At 39.4% G+C, this 18,792-nt stretch overlaps 1 protein-coding gene and 1 long non-coding RNA gene across 3 annotated transcripts in view; one reads left to right on the top strand and one right to left on the bottom strand.

Annotated features, from left to right (window-relative positions):
- Window positions 1-18,792, top strand: part of LOC129770110 (uncharacterized) — a 161,800-nt gene that overhangs the window by 76,216 nt on the left and 66,792 nt on the right. The window contains exon 3 of one of the 2 annotated variants that reach the window (XM_055772757.1): window positions 9,755-10,187. The gene's annotated coding sequence lies outside the window, so the exon portion shown is untranslated. Of the gene's footprint in view, window positions 1-9,754; window positions 10,192-18,792 lie in introns of both variants that reach the window. The other variant, XM_055772749.1, reaches the window with a different exon arrangement.
- The window catches only part of LOC129770131 (uncharacterized), a 42,137-nt gene continuing 29,186 nt past the window's right edge, over window positions 5,842-18,792 (bottom strand). Inside the window, exons 2-3 of the long non-coding RNA XR_008742038.1 lie at window positions 6,641-6,757; window positions 5,842-6,576 (exon numbers count right to left, since the gene is read on the bottom strand). This is a non-coding gene — a long non-coding RNA (uncharacterized LOC129770131). The remainder of the gene's footprint in view (window positions 6,577-6,640; window positions 6,758-18,792) is intronic.

Genomic DNA, 18,792 nt, shown 5'->3' with positions numbered 1-18,792 from the left:
CACACAAACTGCATCAGCGTAATATACGCATATGATGCGGATTAAATATATTTTACGACAATGTACATCATAAAATTGATGTTTATTATACCGAATTGCGACTTAATTTGATAATGATATATAAAATCGTGTTTTTACATTTTATGCGATTTCAAATATACACGATACATACTTTGATTGATATTATATGCGATTATGATTTATTCTGATTTCTTGTAAGACTTAGTACGTGCCAAATTATACGATTTAAGTGCGATTCACATACAACAAACACGTCACGTTCACGTCCCGTCGCGTCACGATACGTCAATGATTCTACCATGCAATTCCCATGAAAACATTCACATACACCAGCAACGTAACGACCCGTCAGCATACGTTCAACGAAAACGACCGGCAGGATTTGTAGAAAAGAATAATTGACGGAGACGGACGGTTTTTGTCTGGGATTTGTGTCTCGGCTTTTGTTTTGATTTGGTTGTACAGTAATTTACATTTAAATCGACATTAAGCTAATTTAACCGATCTGTGATGCAACACGTTTAATTAGACATTTTTACCTCTAATTGGACATTTTTGTAAATATTGAATTCGGGGCCCAAATTATGGCCCCACATTGAAAGTCGCTAACAGTCGCGAATGGCCGATTACTGATCAAAATCGACTCCAATACGACACTGAGTGGTGCCTCAGCATATCGCATTATAAGTAACTTACTGTACTTTTTATGCCAACATATCGCTTAGCTCCAAATTTCGGAGTGAAAATCATTCGCGACTAGTTGAGAGAATTATTCTATTTATTATTATTGTTGAATAAGGGTCGGACTACGGGGTTTAAGCACTAAATGCTAATTGAATTCAATGATTCCCATTGAATTTTCCAAAATTCGAAACTGATTTTAGGCATGCTGATTTGAAAGAGTGCATTGCAATTCAAAATTGTTGTAGGTGGCGACACCATGAATAAAATTAATTGAATCATTCGTTTGGCATTTGACGTGATGGTGCTGGTGGAAGCATTGACTGCATGTGTGAATTGGTGGAGACATTGACGGAACGTAAACGTTCTTCTCCGTAACGTGCTATGTGAATCGCACATTAATGTTTGCTGGGTAGTCTGTCTCAGGGTTGCCACATATGCAGAATATTCTGTATTTTACAGATTTTTTGCCAAATTTCAGATACAGAATCTGTATATACAGAATTACAGATTTTCAGCAAAAATACAGAACTTACAGATTTTTTTTAAATTCAATTTTAAATATTAAATTCATTACAGTGCATACATAGATACCTCGATTTATAAAAAAGTTGGACGCAACGATTCATTGATGCTGACCTTGATGTAAAATATTTTGAAGACTTTCTGAAGAAGCCTGAAGATGTTTGCGTTGGTTGATCATTAAATTCATTAATCGTGACTTCTATATTGAACTGGTATTGAACTTGATAAACTCTCAAAATTTCGTCAAGCTACCAAACCTTTATGGTTTGATGCTACAATTTCCTCAATTCGTTGAAACAGGTAATAGAAAAGGCTTGGGTTACGAATTTAGGCTACTGAAGTCGAATATAAATAATAATTCCATTGGGCAAAAATTGAGTGAATCGGATCTAACTTGGTCCCAGCTGTTGGATATCAAAAGACGTGATGGGAATTTTTTGTATCCATTGCTAAGGTCGTTTGTAAGACATTCTTGCGGCTCCCCAAAGCTTATGCCTTACAAATAAATGAACTGAAAAAAAAGACATTTGATGACATTCATCAGCAAGTGTTGAGCGAATATTTTTGCTTTACAGTGCCAACAAAACAAAGTCTGGAAATCGGTTCACACAATTGGACTTTATTTTGAGAGCGAGGAACCATGTATCGGCTCAAGGAGGAGCGTCAAAGATTAAATTGAAGGAAAATTTGAAAGCAATGTACAACAAAACCATGTAAAAACATCGTACAATTTAGAGGCGAAAAACTTTCCTATGATTTAATTTGTTGTATTTGTTTTAATTTTTCTTCTCTAACCTCCCGATACAGATTTTTTATACAGATTTTTTGGCTAAAAATACAGATGTACAGTATTTTTCAGAAAATTTTACAGATTTAAATGTGGCAACCCTGGTATGTCTTCAGAGAAGAGAAGTGGAACTTGAGAGAACAAAAGTGGCAACGATTTGTGGTAAGAAAATGTGATCAGTGAAAAAAATGACAGATGGTTTACGCTCTAAAAATTTAACAGAATGTCAAGATGTCTCTAAGACGGTTAGAGACATCATATATAAGGTGGGAGGTGCGTATATAATGTTATTAATGTTAGCATAATCATGATAAACACGGCGAATGGGGTGGAAATTACGAACTGAACATTGAATAAAATATATATACAGCCATTCCATGCCAAACCGATATAGTGATTCTCAGATTTTCGTGGAAAGTGGAAATGTTGTTCTTTGTCGCAAACCAATAGACCCGTATTTTTTTTTATTTTTCTGTTAGGGTGACCATTTCCATTTTAGGGTGGTCCGAAAAATCAAATTTTCGCACTTTTTTCAAAAAATGACAATTAAAAACTCATAACTACTTGTTTTTTATAGTTTTCGTGGTCTCGGGACCAAATGCACTATATTTTTAAATTTTTTGTTTTTTGAAAGCTGAGAATTTTTTACATATCATATCTCGGAACCAAAGAGGCGTTGTTTTTGTTTTTAAGTTATGATTTTTCAAAGTTCACCGTAATTATTTCGTAATTATTCGTTGTATTTATTGTTTACTAGCTGACCCGGCAAACTTCGTCCGGCCCAAAATTTATTTTCCGTTATCACAACCACGTTTTTTTTACTAAGCGCACGTTCATTAGTCCAATTGCAGAACTGTTCATTGATTAATCTTCTAATCTACCCTTTAAAATTCTTTTTAACTATAAAATTTCAGTACTTCTACCAAAATACGATATTATAATATCAGATTATTTTCAGACACAATTTTCGTGCAAGATTTTTCATCCATTTGCAAATAACATATTTCTTCGTTACATGGAATAAATGTTTGATATAGAAAATATGATAGAATGAAGACAGCCCTAAATAAGACAATTTCTTACTCGAGTTTTGCTCTCATCAATACATTCGACGATCCATTTTTATTCATATAGATAGAAGAAGATACAGGAGTGCGTTTTATCACATTAAAATCCATTTTCACTTTCTTCTTCTTCTTCTTCTTCAATGGCACTAACGTTCCTAGAGGAACTTCGCCGTCTCAACGTAGTATTACTTGCGTCATTTTTATTAGTACTTAGTTAAGATTTCTATGCCAAATAACACGCCTTGAATGCATTCTGAGTGGCAAGCTCTAGAATACGCGTGATCACAGTGCAAGTCGGAGGAAATTTTTTGACGAAAAATTCCCCCGACCAGAACGGGAATCGAACCCGAACACCCGGCATGTTAGTTATGACGCTAACCACTCGGCCACGGGTGAACAATCTTCACTTTCTAACGAAGATAAATTTCGTTACCGCAAACATCAAATGGACTAACAACGCTTGTCGACATGTAATTGTAGAACACATGCGAGTTGAATTTCTCGAATTTTCCCATTTTCATTCAGAGTTTTCCGAAAATGTTCAATTGTCATGTTTGGTTGAATATGTGCATTATTTTTATGGGACCCCCTCTCCTTTCCAGAGGAGGAAGGAGTGTCATACCATCATACAAACATTTCTCGTATCCAAAAACCCTCACATCCCAAATTTGGCTTCATTTGGTTGATTAGTTCTCGAGTTATGCAGAAGTTTGTGTTTCAATTGCTTGATTAATTCTCGAGTAATGCAGAAATTTGTGTTTCATTTGTATGGCAGCTCCCCCTAAAAGAGGGGGGAGGAGTCTCTAACCATCATAGAAACATTTTTTGTACCCTAAAATTTCCATATGTACAATTTGGTTTCATTTGCTTGATTAATTCTCGAGTAATGCAGAAATTTGTGTTTCATTTGTATGGCAGCCCCCCTTAAGAGAGGGGGGAAGAGTCTCTAACCACAATAGAATCATTTATTGCACCCTAGAACCTCTATATGCCTAATTTGGTTTCATTTGCTTGATTAATTCTCGAATAATGCAGAAATTTGTGTTTCATTTGTATGGCAGCCCCCCCAAGAGAGGGGGAGGAGTCTCAAACTATCACGAAAACCTTCCCCGGTCCCAAAAACCCCTACATACCAATTTTCATGTCGATCGGTTCAGTAGTTTCCGAGTCCATAAGAATCAGACAGACAGACAGACAGAAATCCATTTTTGTTTATATAGATAGATAGATAAAAGATAGCTTACATGGTTTCGGGACCAAGGGCGCTATATATTTTTTATATTTTTTCTTGATAGCTGAGAATTTTTTACATAACATATCTCGAGACCAGAAAGGCGTTTTTTTTTTGTTTTTAAGTTACGATTCTTCAAAGTTAACCGTAATTATTAATTTTATTTATTATTTATAGCTTACATGGTTTCGGGACCAAGGGCGCTATATTTTTTTATATTTTTTCTAGAAAGCTGAGAATTTTTTACATAATATATCTCGAAACCAGAGAGGCGTTTTTTTAAGTTATGATTTTTCAAAATTAACCGTAATTATTTCGTAATTATTGATTGTATTTATTATTTATAGCTTACACCAATTCGGGACCAAGGGCGCTATATATTTTTTATATTTTTTCTTGATTGAAAGCTGAGGTTTTTTACATAACATGTCCAAAATTCAGAGATGCGTTTTTTTAAGTTTCTGCGTTATGATTTTTCAAAGTTAACATGTTTTTGCGCAGGTAGCTTATTGAGTAGAAAATTGGAATAAGTATTGTTATCGGTAGATATTAAGGACAATGAAAAACATGTATCAGGTGAAGATATCTCAGGTAAATGCAAAAAATGTAGAGACGACATAAAAACCTATAAGTTATAAAAACCACTCAATGTTATTCCTAAGTCATAGCGTTTCATGTCATGAAAATCAATAAAATAAAATTGTTTTGATACCAATACAATTTACAATTTTTACGTTTAATGGGTCTATAATGTAAGTGTTAGCAACTTTAACATTGGTTGATAAAATTGTATTACAGAGTTCGGAACACTGCCACGGCTGCCTATGCTTTCTAAAATAGTAAACGGAAAAGTATTGCATTCAATCAAAATAAATCGGCCAACGAAGAGAAGGGTTAAGGCTTTCCAACGTGAACATGTGAAAACAATACGATAAACGAAGGAGAATGTTTATGAATTATCAACATCGAGTTACTGTGCGGAAGAACTTGTTAATACCAAAAGAGCCCCAATTCGCATGTGTTATAAATTTGCTCATGTTACGCTCGCGTATAATCAGAATTTTACTTCATATGCAAATACACCTTCTATATATATTTATATTTGCAATTGTTCATCGGAATACATCGTTCATACATTTTACTTTAGTATTGAATTGTTATTTTATTTTTTTTTTTCAAATGTATTCTAAGGGCGATTACACATTATCCGGTTTCTGCCGGACGGGTTTCAAAAAGCGCCGCTGGGTTTGGACGGATATCCGGATAACAATGTGAAAGACACTTCTCACTACACAAAACAGTACATCTCTCACAAACACATACATGCTTTTATTTATATAGTGGATTGACAGGTAAACATTGCTGCAAATATTCCGGTTACATGCAGCTGACTGCAGACGGAAAATCTTAAAATCAGCGTTCTCATATGTATGTCCCTTGGTGAGCACATAGGGACAAATGTTGGAGTGGCACACCAGGAGCATGGTCAAAGTGAGACCAGGCCTCACGGACATTACGCATATCCTGCATCATATCGGCGTTCATACCGTATCTATCGTAAATACTTCCGCCCCACTTCAGAATACTTTTACAAAAACTAACTTTAATCCAGTTGTGGTTTACTCATTCATACGTATAATTATTTTGTTTCCAAGCTTCCACAAATAGCATGATTTATTTCACACGTTGCCTCATATTTTTTCAACAGTCTCAGAAACACGGTTAGATAAAAGTGCAATTTGATGAACCAATAATAATAACATTCCGTAACAAGCCAGGGGCACTATTTATTTATATGCATAATGTGTTCACTTCCTGTAATTATCTTGGAATTTGCCTACAAGAGAATGTATGTACATCCATTCATTCTAGAGTGGTTTTTATTTCACTATTACAGTAAAAAAAAATACGATTAAAATAACATTATAATTCGTTCAAACACTATTCCATTGCTGCTTCCGCAGATCCTCGTCCAAGAACGCGCTCAACATATGCCGCAATTCCTCGCGCTCAACATATGCCTCCTGGGGCAGGGGCAGCTTCTCGAGCCCATTTCGCATCACAGCTATCAATTCGCGGATCCAGGGCAAAGAATGACCGAATCAGATAAGCTGGAATTTCGTTCTGACAGAATCAATGCTTTGGCATCGGGCATGGGAACATTTTGAGCTTGAGTGCCTCGGTCTCGTCGTTGATCGCGTCCCGAGTCAGGTCAAACTGGAATACCCAGAAATTCAGGAATAATTTAAAATAAGGGATGTTGCCTGTGAACAAAAAAATAGAGGTTAATTGAATAACTCGATCTGCTTGTCGAAAGACACCACTCACCGTTAATAACACAGTCCGTGGCAATATGCTCAATGATGACATCGTGCACCTGTGACCATTGTTTCTCTTTGAACAGAAAGTTGTATCACAGAATTTGTTCCACAGCACTGGTAGTTGCTGAAGAAGTGAAATAAGAATTTGGTTTCAAAATCAATAAACAAACGTCAATAGCGCACACATACTATTACATGGGACGAAAAAATTGTACTAATACTAACAGACATGGCAAACAACTGTCAATTCGTGTTGATGGCATGGAGCTTCGTGCTCCGCTTTTGGGAAATGATAGTGATAATGGATTTTCAGGTGCAGTAAACTCATATACAAAATAAGAATTATGAATGAAAATAAACTTTTTCTTAACAAATATGTTATTTATGTGATGAAGTAAACGTTCTTTTGCAAGTAGGGAAAAACTCCTGAACAAGAATTGTGTTTAATAATGGTTTTATATTATAATGATGAGTTTTTGTGAAAATATCAAGAAAATTATACAGAAATGGTTAAGTAAGGGTCAGTACTACGTGTTTTAAGTAATCAAATAACATGATGTAAAAATTTTCATTAAAAATTGAGCAACTTAAAGCTGTCTTAAGGTCTAATAATCTTATAGAGGATAATTTGCTTTCCCAAACTGATGTCTCCACCAGACGTCGGCACAACACTATTGTCATCGCGTATAATGCTTGTCCGGTCACCGGACATTGCAGTCGCAATAGACGGCTGCATCACGGCGCCGTTAAGAAGTTGGTACGGTCGAAATTTGCCATTTGGGTTTCAAACCGGTCCGGCAGAAACCGGATAATGTGTAATCGGCCTAATACCAGGGACAGACATACAGCTGTACTTGCGCTGTAAGGGTACAGCGTTGTACAGGTACTATCGTACCATGACAGACATACTTTAGTTGTACATGGTACCATATGTCAAACTGACAATCAGAATTTTTTCCAAATTTCACCACATATTTCAATGAAAAAGGTTTTTATTTAGCGTCTAAACTATCAAACACAACAAATATGTTTCCAATCTGAGTTATTAACTCAAGAGAAAGTCAGTGAAAAGAATGTTTACCAAGTGTTTTGATTCGATTTGTTCATGCTACCGACCACTAGCCGTCTATGGCGCTGTGCACAGTACAACTGTAGCCATGTACAGCGGTAAAACAGGTCGGTACAGGTACAGCGATTGTACCGAGTTGCTTGCATGGCTCTAGCGCTGTACATGGTGACAGACATACAATTTTCGAAGTACAATGGTAGCACAGCTGTATGTCTGTCATAAGTATAAGACTCGTGTCAGTGAAGCGCCACACGGTCTGATAAGTAAATTGATCTATTTACGCATGCTTTGCTCTTGCTTCTCACAAACACTATCATCCCACTTTACACGTGGTTTTACCTATACTACTACAATGGCTTCCTTCCACCTTCACCTTAAGGTAAACAAATAGAATCGAATAGATTCCAATCTGACGTAACCTGTGAAAACGGTGAATACACAAAAGTGTGTACTTATGTTGCTCGTGAAATATCCGATCAGGGATGCCAGGTGATTTAGATGCCTTCATATGGTACGAAAAAATGTCTTCAAATGTCTTCACAATTACATTGAAGGAAACTAAAATTCACTGCGATAAGAAAAAGCTAAAATTATTGACAAAATAACTTAAAAACAAGACGAAAACATTTTCGCATTTTTGTTTTGCACTGTTGATTTTCTGGGGAAAAAATATATTCGTGCGAAAACAAGAATGATTTGAATCTATCATTTGATCTCTCATGGCAGGAATAGATACACATAAAATGTCGGTAGATTTAGTGTTAAAGGTTAACTCCACTCGACACTTGACTAGACATAAGAGCAACGCTTAGCTGCGAATGTCAGAAACGAATTTTTTCGCCACATTTGGCCAGCATCCACGGGCACATATAATTGTGCCCAATCATCTCCAAATCACGACGAACAATTAGTAGCTCCCAGCATGGGTTAGCTATTTGATTGCTAATGAGCTGCAACGCAGAAAAAAAAATCCATTTTTTTAGGCTAGCTTTATTTTTAACCTTTAAATTTCCTGCTTCGCTCCGCTTAGTTGTTCGTCAACTTTATCACGGGCGGCCTACATCTCGATACTGTTGTGGGTCCGAAAAAAAAACCATCAAAACTGTTATAAAACTAATTATCCGCGACTTTTTGGTTTATCTTTTTCTTTCTTCTCCGGCAGCCATTTCAGGGCAATTTTTACGACAGTTTTTGTTTTTTTTTCTTTTCTTCTTCCCCTATTTTCCTATTGTTGGTGATGGCAGAAAAATGCGAACATTCAAAGACCGCACGCGTACAGACACACATAATATTCCTTGGTTTTTGCGTGGTTTTGCTCAAACGGAAACTGGGCGACCGAATGGTTGATAGATCAACCCCAACGACAGTAGCAACAGATTTGGTTGAGATGAACCAAGGGAGGGGAGGGAGACTAATGGAAAGATTAAACATCGATTCGGACATTTCCGCCCTTCCTGCAAGAGCGCGCGCGTTGTGACACAACGCCGTTTCCGCTGCGGCGCCGTAACCACCGGCGGCGGGGGTGGGAATTTCGGTTCGGTAATCGCGCGCACTGTGGACCATAAACGCGACATTTTGCTTCCAACTTAATTGCTAGGAAATGCCTGCGATCGCCCTGTGTTTTTTTTTTTGTTGTGTCACAAAAATTCCAAACTCTCCGATTATTGCGAACAATTTGGACAAATTGGTTCAGAAGAATGCTTGCTCCTATGAACGAGGGAAGGGCAAACGTTACTTTCTAATGGCGCTCGTCTTTCACTATCAACCGCCCATACCCGAGCGGCAGGTTCTAGCAGCGTTTACAGCTTGTAATTTCGTTAATCACCACGTAAAGCCACACAATAGCGGCACTACTTGTTGGGGGAGCCCACAGTTTGGCCAAAAATTACATCGGGGAACTGCGGAACGATCGCAAGTCAATCACCTTTTCGACCTCCCAAACCAAATCAACAAACCACCAGCGATCGTTTCTTCGATCGCGCATTAAATTTCTTGCAATTATTCGCATTGTTTAATTTTTATTCTGTTTTTTGTTTAATGGTTTATTTCTAGGAATCGGCGCCGCAGTGGGTCCTTGACCTCGGAGAGACACACCGCCTGGGAGAGCGAGCGAAGGGGTGTTTGTTCAATGGAGCGAATGGTATTTTGAACGAAGAACCCGCTAACGGAAACGTTTTCCGGGAGTGCTATCCCCCCGACAGCAGAGTGCCGTTCTGTAGTGGTTCCGAGAATCTTCCGGTGGAAGTGATCTACAGTGTGGAAGTGCGTAACTCGGAAGTATCTTGTGAGAAAGTGGGAGTTGTGGTAATGCGTATGATTTGCTCCATTAGATGATAATTCGGGGCAGAAGTGTGTCTTGCGTGTGTGCGTGGATTGGAACGTCTTAAGCCAACCGTTTTGATGCGTGTTGAGGCGTCTTTGAGTTTCCGCAACCGACCGATTGGGATTATAAGTGCCGAGGTGCAGCCACGATAGCTCTGCAACGGTAGGTGAGTGAACGGATTATTAATAATTTTTTTCTATTTCCCGATTAGATGATTTCAATTTCTCACTCCACTTCGTTCAGTAATCTTTGGAAACTGCATTCGTGCATTATTGGGCTATTTGACCCTCGCGACCTTCTATGATCACAACTATTTGATCGACAGCGAGTTTTATTGCTTTTTCTCCCAAGAGTTTTCAAATGTATTCATTTACAGGAAAATATAACTAAAGGAAAATTTGGCTTCAAATACATTATACAATACTTTTGAGGAATACAAATTCTGGTACAAATTCGGTACCCCGTGGGTAATTCGGTACCCACCCGGATCTCCGGCGGTAATGAGCGCACTCTGGTGATGAATAAAAAAAGTGTTCTAGTAATGTAGTAACAAACGGCAGATGCCAAAAACCCAAAATATCTGTTTTTTAAAAAAAAATCAAGTTTTGTTGTTTTTGAAATATCGAAAATTTTTCATGTGCGTCTTTTGAAAAATTAAGAATCGAATAGTGAGCCGATTTTAAATATTAAAGCTGATTTGGATCAAGAAATTGATGTTCTTCAACGAATTCGAGTAAGTGTATCGAGATTTTGATCACAAATTTCATAGATTTCATTCCAAAGTGAAAATTCAGTATGCGGGTAATTTGGCACCCCAATGTAAACATAGTGTTGATGATAAACGGACCTTACACGGTCAACTTTATTGACAATATGATGACATTTGATGATGATGATGATGGTCCCACCTCATACCCCTACAATGGTTTGAGCAGGACGATTTATCATTAAGATCATTTTTAAAGTTTAACAAAGCACATCTGGAACCAGTATGCAAAATAAAACGAACTGGTTCTGTTGCAGACATAAATTGATATCATAAGAACATTAAACAAAAGACGGAAACCGAAAAGTAAAGATATAATCCCAAGGCATGTCGAGCAAATTTCCAACCCGGGAAGATCCTTGACTGATCGGGAATCGAACCCGATATCCTCAAGTTTCCACTAGATACTTACACTGAGATCTGCCGCGGTACAGAAAAAAACTCGATATAACCATCTGCTAATACGATAGTTTACAAGTATTCCGTCTGGGCTATCCCTGGTTCGAATCCGGTTTCCACTGAAGACCCTAGAACATTTCATTGTATAACGATTTTCGCCAGTGTTCAAAATCAAGTTATCTATGTCTACCGAAACGCGCGCGTGGCTCAAGCTTTTGTAGACTACTCATTTATTTTATTTTTTCAAATCTAACTTACAACAACAATAATGTAACAAAAATCCATCATCATCAATACGAACATGATAGCTTATGCAAACATAGAAACATTGAAACATTTTTACAAGTTCATAACACAGATTTCACATGTGATAGACACAATTCTTTGAACTCAGCTATTGTTGCCGCTCGTTTGATATTTCTGGGCATCGAATTGAAGAATTTTAATCCTTTATACAATAGTGAATTTTGGGACCTGCTAAATAAAAAGTTAGGTGTTCTTGCATCAATCGCGTTTCTTGTATTATATCTATGCAAATCACTTCCTCGTTCAATTCGATCACACAAGTATCGAGGCAGCATATCATTCAAAATTTTAAAGATGAACACCATTGTCAAGTAATAAATCCTTTGCTTCACAGATAACCACTGTAGCGCGTCCAACATTATGACAGAGGAAGTGTACCTATGACATCTTAAAATTAATCGCATGATTTTATTTTGTAACCGCTGCAATCGCAATAGTTGTGTATTATTTGCAAGAAACAGGATGGATGAGCAGAAATCTATGTGTGGTGAGACGAGTGATTTATATAGTTTGACTTTACTAATTGCGTTTAACTCATTCTTCAAACGACAAATGACGCTGTACTTTTTAGCAACCTTTTTGATGACATTATCAATGTGAGACTTAAAAGTTAGTCTGTCATCAATAACTACTCCCAGATATTTTATTTCTTTAACCCGTTCAATAGTCTCACCATCGATTTCAAAATTACCGTTATATCTGGAGTTTGCTGAAGAAATGAGCATGTATTTTGTTTTATTAACATTCAACTTTAATTGTGGGGAAATGCCTCGGTCGGAAATGGCGATGTACAACATAACCAACATTCTTCGGCATAAGCTTCGAGTAACCGGTCATGTGCTGTGAGCGTCTCCGTTAAAGCATTGTTTTCGGTTACCGTTGGCTGTTATTCTTTTTTTTTTATCGCCCGGGTGTGCTTTTTTCGCGCGTTTTCGAACTGTTCGAGATATCGTAAAACGCAGTGTGAACTCGGAATTAGTGAGAAAAGCAGAATCATCAAAGCCTGGCAAGGCCAGCCGGCTTTCAGTTTTCGTCGATTTGTCGCCATCGCAATCGAAGTCGGACATCGGTGCTCAGTTGCACGCACACAATACCAGCGCGATTCGCTGTTCACTTACAGCAGTGTGAAGGAGAGCATCACTTCTTAGTGGTGTGTGATAGTGCCGAGCGCTCAAGCGCTCCGATTGAGAAGCAAGCAGCGGTTGCCAGTTCATCAGCACTGGGTGCATTGTGGTGAATAGAAATAAATAAGATATATTTTTTTTATTTTTTTTTTATTTTTAATTATTATTATTATCAAAACAAAATATTAGAATATAAGTACCAATTACAGAATGGCAGAAGGAGGGGGAGGATCTCCAGATATGGAGATCTCTGATGATGACTCCCCTCTGGTTGAAAAAAGTTCTAATAAAGGAACAGCGAAGACACTTAAACGCGTTCCTACATCAGAGGATGTTTCGTCCGGGGACGAGTCTGCTAACTCTAGCAAGCCCCCCTCTAAAAAACCTGCAAATATCTCCTCTCCTACCCCCCTCGCTCCTACCCCAGCTCAGATTTCGCCTCCCCATCCTGTTGTCCCCGATCCCCTTCAATCCTCGTCATCTCCTTCTCCTCCTGTTGTCTTCTCTCCACGTGTCAAGGTCTATCCTGAAGATGCACCTGGAACTGGTCCGTGGGTTGTTTTCTTCAGGCCTAAGCCAAACGGAAAAGCACTTAATGTTATTCAGATCATGAAAGATCTGGCAAGATACTCCTCCGTGACAGAAATTACGAAGGTTAGACCGACCAAACTGCGTGTTGTCGTGGCTGATCGGAAAGACGCAAACGGTATTGTCGTCGACCAGAGGTTTACCCTGGAATATCGTGTCTACGTGCCTTCCCATGACGTAGAAATCTCGGGGGTGATAACCGAAACGGGTCTGACGTGCAAATCAATTATGGAAGGAGATGGCAGATTTAAAAAGCTGCCTTTGATTAAGGTTAAAATCATAGAATGCCGACAACTCGGCAAAGTCTCCCAGGAAGGGAAAGAATCGAAATTTACGCCGTCCGACTCGTTTAGAGTCACTTTTGCTGGCTCCGCCCTCCCTGACTACGTTATGGTGGACAAATTGAGGCTACCGCTGCGACTCTTCGTGCCAAAGCCCATGACTTGCCTGAAATGCAAGTCAGTTGGTCACACAGCAGCTTACTGCGCCAACAAGGAGCGCTGTGCCACTTGCGGAGAGCAACATGTGGACAAATCCTGCAGTGCGATTGAGCAAAAGTGTCCATATTGCGGAGGAAATCCGCACGTGCTCTCGGCTTGTGAAACTTACAAGAGTCGCTGGGAGAAGCAGAAGCGCTCTTTAAAGGAACGCTCGAAGCGCACTTTTGCGGAAATTTTGAAGGGCGCTTCTCCATTGGCCCAACAGCAACAACCTTTAACCGCAAACAATGTCTTCGCTTCGCTGCCAGTTGACGAAATGGAAGCGGATACAGCTAACGAGGGCACACCGTACATCTTCCAAGGGAATCCCCGGCGCAAAAATGTGACCACTCCCAAAGTTCAAGGACAAGCCCCTCCGGTTATACCCTCTGTTAGCATGCCTAAAAAATCGAGTGCAGCGGACAAGCAAAATCAGGTTCCTCCTGGCTTCCGTGGGAATAATTCACCTTCGAACGACCCAGCACTCGAAGGGACATCAAAAACCCCAACTGTCCCTATTTTACCGTCCAGTTCAACTTCCCAATCGGGATTTATAAAGTTGACTGACCTTGTGGCTCAAATCTTCACATGCTTTAATGTTTCCGACTCCATCAGAACCATTGTCATATCAATGCTTCCAGTATTAAAGACAATTTTGCAACAATTGATGCAAACATGGCCCCTCCTTGCAATGATTATCTCTCTTGATGTCTAATTCAAATAGAGAGGTCGGAGATATCACTGTTTTACAGTGGAATTGTCGTAGTCTTATCCCTAAATTGGATACATTCAAATTTTTAATTCATAACTTCAATTGTGATGTTTTTGCTCTGTCCGAAACTTGGCTTTCTTCGCGAGATGATCTCTCTTTCCACGATTTTAATATTATACGCTTGGACCGTGATGACAGATACGGAGGGGTGCTATTGGGGATCAATAAGTGCCACTCATTTTTTCGAATTGACCTTCCACCTATTGGAGGGATTGAAGCTGTTGCTTGTCATGCAAACATCAGAGGAAAAGACCTCTGTATTGTCAGCTTGTATTGGCCTCCGAGAGCTGCGGTTAGCCGCAAGCAACTTGTTGACATGTGCTCACTCCTTCCTGAGCCACGATTGATCTTGGGAGACTTCAATTCTCACGGAACTGCCTGGGGGGAACAGTACGACGACAATCGTTCACTGTTGATATATGATCTTTGTAACAGCTTCAATATGACACTTTTGAACACTGGGGAAACAACACGTGTACCTAAACCTCCTGCTAACCCAAGTGCTCTTGACCTCTCGCTTTGCTCGAATTCACTATCGTTAGATTGCAAGTGGAATGTAATCCAGGACCCCAACGGTAGTGATCACTTGCCAATCAAAATTTCCATCACCATTGGGTCGAATTTTTCTGAATCTATAAACATGGCATATGACCTCACAAGACACATTGACTGGAAAAAATATGCGGACGCGATTGCTCTAGCCATCAATTCCAGAGATGGTTTACCTCCATTGGAGGAGTATAACTTCCTTTCTCGTTTGATCTATGACAGCGCGGTTCGCGCTCAAACGAAACCCATCCCAGGCTCCACTATTCGTCGAAGGCCTCCCAATCCATGGTGGGATAGCCAATGTTCCAAGCTTTATCAGGATAAATCGAACGCATTCAAAGCTTTTCGGAAACGTGGAACCCCTGAAAATTTTCAGACGTATTTGGACCTTGAAAATCAATTTAAAAACTTGATCAAAGGGAAAAAACGTGCTTATTGGCGAAATTTCGTGGGAGGTTTGTCACGAGAAACGTCAATGAAAAAATTATGGAAAGTGGCTCGAAACATGAGAAATCGCTCTTCAACGAATGAAAGCGAAGAATATTCACATCGATGGATTTTTAATTTTGCACGGAAGGTTTGTCCTGATTCCGCTCCTGTCCAAAAAATTGTTCGAGATATACCACAAGGTAGGTGCGATCTTGATTCCGAGTTTTCGATGGTAGAATTCTCTCTTGCTCTGCTTTCATGTAACAATTCTGCTCCGGGATCGGATAGAATTAAGTTCAACTTGCTGAAAAACCTCCCTGATGTGGCGAAACATCGCTTGTTGAACTTATTCAATCGGTTTCTGGAGAATAATATTGTTCCAGATGATTGGAGACAAGTACGAGTTATAGCTATTCAAAAACCCGGAAAACCCGCGTCCGACTTCAATTCGTACCGCCCAATAGCAATGCTGTCTTGTATACGGAAATTGTTGGAGAAAATGATCTTGTTTCGCCTTGATCGATGGGTTGAAACGAATGGCCTACTCTCAGATACACAATATGGGTTCCGCAGGGGCAAGGGGACGAATGATTGTCTTGCGTTGCTTTCTTCAGAAATTCAAATGGCTTACGCCGGAAAAAAACAAATGGCTTCAGTATTCTTGGATATAAAGGGGGCCTTTGATTCTGTTTCAATAGAGGTTTTGACAGACAAATTACACTCTCGGGGTCTGCCGCCTCTATTGAATAATATGTTATATAACTTGCTTTGTGAGAAGCATTTGAACTTTTCTCACGGAGATTCGGCAGTAAGTCGGGTCTCTTACATGGGCCTCCCCCAGGGCTCATGTTTAAGCCCCCTTTTGTACAACTTCTATGTAAGCGACATCGACAATTGCCTTACACAAAATTGCAGCCTAAGACAACTTGCAGATGATGGAGTGGTCTCTGTCGTAGGATCAACAGAATCCGACCTACAAGAACCCTTACAAGATACTTTGAACAATTTTTCAACCTGGGCCATTGGGCTAGGGATCGAATTCTCCACGGAGAAAACAGAGATGGTGGTTTTTTCTAGGAAGCATAGACCAGCAAAACCAAAGCTTCAACTTTTGGGTAAACCGATCACTCATGCTATGTCATTCAAGTATCTTGGGGTCTGGTTCGACTCCAAATGTACTTGGGGGGCCCATATTAGGTATCTGAGTAAAAAATGCCAACAAAGAATAAATTTTCTCCGTACAATTACCGGCACCTGGTGGGGAGCCCATCCCGAAGATCTTATAATGTTGTATAGAACAACTATTCTCTCAGTGATGGAGTATGGCAGTTTCTGTTTTCAATCAGCTGCCAAAACACACTTAATTAAACTCGAGCGAATTCAGTATCTTTGTCTCCGTATTGCGTTGGGATGTATGCCCTCAACGCATACCATGAGTCTCGAGGTTTTGGCAGGCCTACTCCCACTAAAAGATCGCTTCAATTTATTATCTCTTCGGTTCTTCATCCGGTGTAAGGTCATGAACCTATTGGTGATCGGAAATTTTGAGCGGCTGATCGAGCTAAATTTTCACTCCGGATTCATGAGTTCATATCATGAATTCATCTCCATGCAGGTTGATTCTTCTTCGTATATTCCCAACCGTGTTTGTTTCCCTGACTACATCAATTCCTCTGTGCATTTTGATCTGTCCATGAAGCAAGATATCCATGGATATTCAGATTACCAACGATCGAGGATCGCTCCAACGATCTTCGATGAAAAATATAGGGGTATCAATTGTGATAATATGTACTTTACTGATGGGTCCACTATAAATGAGTCCACAGGATTTGGAGTGTTCAACGAATTTTTTAGCACCTCACACAGTCTTCAGAATCCTTGCTCAGTGTATATTGCTGAATTGGCAGCGATACACTGGGCGCTGGACAGCGTCGCCTCACGACCTGTTGAACACTATTACATTGTAACGGATAGTCTTAGCTCTGTCGAAGCTATCCGTTCAGTGAGGCCGGAAAAGCACTCGCCGTACTTCCTTGAGAGAATACGAAAAATTTTGAGTGCTTTATCCAGACGCTGTTATGTCATTACCTTTGTGTGGGTCCCTTCTCATTGCTCAATTCCGGGTAATGAGAGGGCTGACTCATTAGCAAAGGTAGGTGCGATTGAAGGCGATATATATCAGCGTCAAATCGCCTTCAATGAATTTTACTCTTTAGTCCGTAAAAATACCATCGCTAACTGGCAACGCAAATGGAACGAAGATGAATTGGGCCGGTGGCTTCACTCGATTATCCCTAAGGTTAGCCTCAAACCATGGTTCAAAAGTCTGGACTTGAGTCGGGACTTTATTCGCACCTTCTCCCGACTCATGTCCAATCACTGTTCGTTAGACGCGCTACTCTTTCGTTTCAATCTGGCCGGCAGCAATATCTGCGTTTGTGGCCGAGGTTACCACGACATCGAACACGTTGTTTGGTCGTGTGAGGTGTATCTTGTAGCCAGATCGAATTTAGAGAACTCCCTTCGGGCTAGAGGAAGGCAGCCCAATGTGCCGGTGAGAGATGTGTTGGCTCGGTTAGACCTTGATTACATGTCCCAAATATATGTTTTCCTTAAATCTATCGATGTTCGTGTGTGATTATCCTTATATCCTTATACCCTCCATTTCTTCCTTTGTGAGTAATTGGTCCGCTTGCTATAAACAGAAGAATGAAATGTAAATTCACAACTGATGTACGAATAGATTTAAGAATTGAGTGTGTGTGATTATCAACATTGTAATAATTTCCTTATACCCCATCCTTTTCCTGAGAAAATGTCACCCTTTTAATCTCGAGTCCACCACGAGTAATCGGTTTCCCACATTACTAACCATAGATTTAAGAAAATTGTTCATATATATAGTTTTAAAAATATATTTAAGATTTCGGCTCCTTTAAACTTACGTAACTGAGCCTGTAAAAATAAACGAATTTATAAAAAAAAAAAAAAAACTTTAATTGTTTGAATTTCAACCACCGAGCGAGAGAATGAAGATCTTCGTTCAAGTGCTCCGCGATTACATTCAACTCCTTAGCTGCGATGAACAGAACAGTGTCATCCGCGAACAAGTTGATATCACAAAAACGTAAAACCCGCCGCATATCATTAATATATAAAATGAATAAAATGGGCCCTAACACACTTCCCTGTGGTACACCAAGTGTGTTATCGATGGGAGTAGAAATAAAATCGTTGAAACGAGTCTTTTGAGTTCTATCACACAAGTAGCTTTCAAACCATTTGTATGATGTCCCTACAATTCCAAAGCGCTTCAATGTTTGCAACAATAAGGCCCTAGAAATTGTTTCAA

The sequence above is a fragment of the Toxorhynchites rutilus genome, chromosome 1, assembly GCF_029784135.1.
Source record: "Toxorhynchites rutilus septentrionalis strain SRP chromosome 1, ASM2978413v1, whole genome shotgun sequence".
NCBI classification, from domain to species: domain Eukaryota; kingdom Metazoa; phylum Arthropoda; class Insecta; order Diptera; family Culicidae; genus Toxorhynchites; species Toxorhynchites rutilus.
Note: the sequence above shows the minus strand (reverse complement) of the source record. Positions and strands in the feature narration are given on the sequence as shown.